Genomic DNA, 4,150 nt, shown 5'->3' with positions numbered 1-4,150 from the left:
AGGCCTATGTACATATTTTTTTTTTCCTTTTTGTCAGTTGGCCTCATTACCTTTTGGGGTGCCTTCCAATATCACCAATTCTGAGTGCCCATCTGGATCCCTCTGTGTTGTGCAGTGAAGCTGGAGCCCTGAGCAGCTGTGCTAGCTACATTACCACTGGGGGCTGAATGCTAGAGGTTCAGGATTCTGATGGTGGGGGATAGGAGAGTTCAAACTTCTAGAGTTGCTCAGGCAGTTCCACCTGGGTCCCTTTCAGTAGCTCTTTAGTTTATCTCAGCTGCTTTTCCTTCAGAATTCTTAACTTTGCAAGAAGGCTGATGAAGCTGAATAATCCCCTTGTTTGGTCTCTGCTACTGCCTGAACTTGGCATGCCTGGGGGGCAGGGCTGGCCAGGTGCATGGATCCCAGCATTGCCACAAACACCTTAGTGGGACTCTGGCCATTTTCCTCCTTTCTAGTGGATCTTGGTCTCTCCACCTTCTCTACTGTGTCTAAGAAACCTACACTCCTTCACTTTTCAGAAGAAGAGTGTATTTTGCTGGGGTATTGCTTGAATCCCTCCTTAGGCTCTAACAGCAAATATTTTTAATCGGTTCTATTAGGTAACAAAATGGGTACATTGTATCTGTTTGTTTGTTTACTTTGCAAGCAGAGAGATACAAACAGAAAGAGAGAGAGAGAGAGAGTATGGGCACACCAGGGTCTCTAGGCACTGAAATTAAACTCCAGATGTATGTGCCACTTTGTGCATCATGCTTAGATAGATATTGCAGAATTCAACCCAAGTTATTAGGCTTTGCAGGCAAGAACCATAACTGCTGAGCCATCTCACAAGACCTAGGATAACTCATTGTAAAGTCACCAAAATGGCACCAAACCTCTCAAGGAAGATAAGGCAAAACATTAAGGGTTCACTGGGCCTTCTGAAGGAGGAGTCTCCAATAGACCTCCAGTAGGAGGGTGAGGAGGGGCAAAAATGAGATTAAGCTGATTTCCACACTCAGGTAGCCCAGGGATCTTCATACCCTCAAGCAGCCACCCCATAATTCCATAATCCCAGCCACAGGTTCCTCCTGCACTAACTGGAGACCAGAGAACTCAGGCCACCTTAGCTCTACCTGGACTGTATTGCGCTGGTGACCATCCCACTCTTCCTGCCCCACCCCACCCTGTGAAACCACCATCCCCAAACCCTGCCCCGACCATCATCCCACTCCCTCCAACCCCACAACCGCTGCCCCACTCCCACTGCCTTGGCCCCTGTGTCCACTGTCCCACTCCCTGTTCACCCTGCACAACCACTGTTTCACTCCCCCCTCCACCCCCAGACTGCCCGTGCCACCTGTTCCAAGTGTGACTTTTGAAATTGCCGCCTTTTAGTTGCTTCGCGTTGTGCAGGGCAACTTGATTTTTCAGGTACTTTTTTCTGAAGGAAGGCCATTCCTTCATATGCTTCCAAAATGGCTCTCTCTATCATTGTGAAATGGGGTGGACAGGAGTATGCAGTGACCACACTCTCAGAAGACGATACTGTGCTGGATCGGACAGTTTCTTAAGACCCTCATGGGGTGATGCCAGAGCGCCAGAAGCTGCTTGGCCTCAAAGTGAAAGGCAAACCTGCAGAAAATGATGTTAAGCTGGGAGCTCTCAAACTGAAACCAAATACTAAAATCATGATGATGGGAACTCGTGAGGAGAGCTTGGAAGACGTCTTAGGTCCACCCCCGGACAATGATGATGTTATCAATGACTTTGACATTGAAGAGGAAGTCGTTGAAATAGAAAATAGGGAAGAAAACCTCCTGAAGATTTCCCGCTGCGTGAAAGAGTACAAAGTGGAAATACTGAGCCCTCCCTGGGAAGGGAAGAAACTCCTGGTACTAGATGTCGATTACACATTATTTGATCATAGGTCTTGTGCAGAAACTGGGGTAGTACTGATGAGGCCCATATCTTCATGAATTTCTAATATCTGCTTATGAAGATTATGACATTGTTATTTGGTCTGCAACAAATATGAAGTGGATTGAAGCTAAGATGAAAGAGCTGGGAGTAAGCACAAACGCCAACTACAAGATCACCTTCATGCTGGACAGCGCTGTCATGACCACCGTGCACACACCCAGGAGAGACTTGACAGATGTAAAGCCTCTTGGTGTTATATGGGGAAAGTTTTCTGAGTTTTACAGCAAAAAAGAACACCATTATGTTTGATGACATAGGGAGAAACTTTCTAATGAACCCACAGAATGGTCTTAAGATAAGACCCTTTATGAAAGCACGCCTCAATCGAGATAAGGACAAAGAGCTTTTAAAGCTAACTCAGTACCTCAAGGAAATAGCAAAACTAGATAACTTTCTGGAGCTAAGTCACAAATACTGGGAAAGGCATCTGTCAAAGAAGTAAGGACAGTAGTTCCAAGTCAGACTGGCACTTCCGAAGATATTTGAGATCCACAAACTTTTTGCTTTGATGCTAGAAATTATCATGATATTGCTGAACACTGAAGCAAAATCCAAACTGCTTATCCTTGGTCTTCCAGTTCTTTATAAATTTAATTTTAAATTTTTGAAGATCATAAAAATATGCTAAGGAAATTCTCTTCCCCCTACATTAGCTTACACTTACTTTTGAGGGAAAAAAATTTTTCTCCAGCTTTGACCAATGAGATGTTTTCCATTATCTCCCTTTAAAAAAAAGGGGGGGAAATGAAAAGAAAGAAAGGTGGGGAAAAATGTATCACCCACCAGTCATTTTGTGACTTTGGAAACCAGTTACGTCTTGTGTTTCTGTCTTATTGTATTAGCAGCTGCCTAAATCTAAGACTCCGACCAAATCCATTGAGATGAACAAACTTTTGAATGACTAACCTAGATTATTATGTTTAAAACTACCAACAAAAGAGAATATTTTCTTCAATTATAGACAAGATTCCCAAGCTTTATCAGTTCGGTCTCTGAATACATCAGTGATCTTTAAGAAAGAATGGAGAACATGAGTGTGGTCCAGCCATCTCTTAACATGAGAAATGGAACAATAAGACTTACGAATAACATTAAGAAACAGATTTCTTAATTTTATTTTTGTTTTGTTTTTCAAGGTAGGATCTCGCTGTAGCCCAAGCTGACCTGGAATTCATGATGTAGTCTCAGGTTGGCCTCGAAATCACAGTGATCCTCCCACCTCTGCCTCCGAGTGCTGGGATGAAAGGCTGCATCAGAACACCCAAGACATTTCTTCTTGTTGGCTAAGTGGAAGCATTTCTGCCTGAAACGTTTGTCACATTAAAAGTTAAAGGTAATAACTTTTAAAATGGGGCACATCACTGACTCATCCCTAAATAGCATGAATGAAAGGTTGTTCTTTTCCAGCTATATCTTGTCTAAATGCTAACACTAAAAATATCTAGCCATAAAACTCAAAATATGTATTATTTTCAATGCTTAAGCCTGCAGGTATGTAAGGTAACCACTGTTTTGTGTTGACAGTTTTGCTTCATACAGTCGCATATGAAGGAAGTTTAAATAAGTATGGTGCATACTGTTCATACTGGCTTTCAGTGGGGTAAATAATAAATATATTTTCTTAAAAAATAAAAATGGCAATTCTTCCTAAAGAAATGTACAGATTTTTAATGCAATGCCAACAATAATACCAGCATCATTCTTCACAGAGATAATGGCCAGGCCTCAAATATCCAAACTTATCTCCAGCAAATTAACTCTTTTGGAGGTATCATACCTAATCTAAAGCTATATTATAAATCCACAGTACCAGAAACAGCATGGTACTAGCATAAGAACAGAAATATATACCAAGGGAACAGAATTGGTGCCTCAGACCTTAGGTCAAGTCACTGAAGCTACTTGATCTTTGACAAAGGTGCCAATAATGTAGACTGGAGAAAAGACAGTATTTTCAACAAATTATGTTGAACAAATTGGATGACCATATGTAGAAAAATTAGATTAGACCCACTCATCTCTCCATACACAAAAATCAAGTCCAAATGGATTAAAGACATCAACATAAGGCCTGAAAATCTTCTCTTACTGGAAATAAAAATAGGAGGCACTCTCCATAATATAGATATTGAGAAAGGCTTCCTGAACAAAACCCTAGCACCCCAGGAAATTAAACAAGCTCTCA

General features: G+C 41.8%; 1 pseudogene; it reads left to right on the top strand.

Moving 5' to 3' along the window:
• The first annotated feature begins 1,460 nt into the window (after positions 1-1,460).
• Positions 1,461-2,416, top strand: LOC101607146 (annotated as a pseudogene).
• Positions 2,417-4,150: the final 1,734 nt, after the last annotated feature.

This window comes from Jaculus jaculus, chromosome 1 (genome assembly GCF_020740685.1).
Source record: "Jaculus jaculus isolate mJacJac1 chromosome 1, mJacJac1.mat.Y.cur, whole genome shotgun sequence".
Taxonomy (NCBI): Eukaryota; Metazoa; Chordata; class Mammalia; order Rodentia; family Dipodidae; genus Jaculus; species Jaculus jaculus.
The sequence above is the reverse complement of the archived record's forward strand: the minus strand, read 5'-3'. Positions and strand labels throughout refer to the sequence as shown.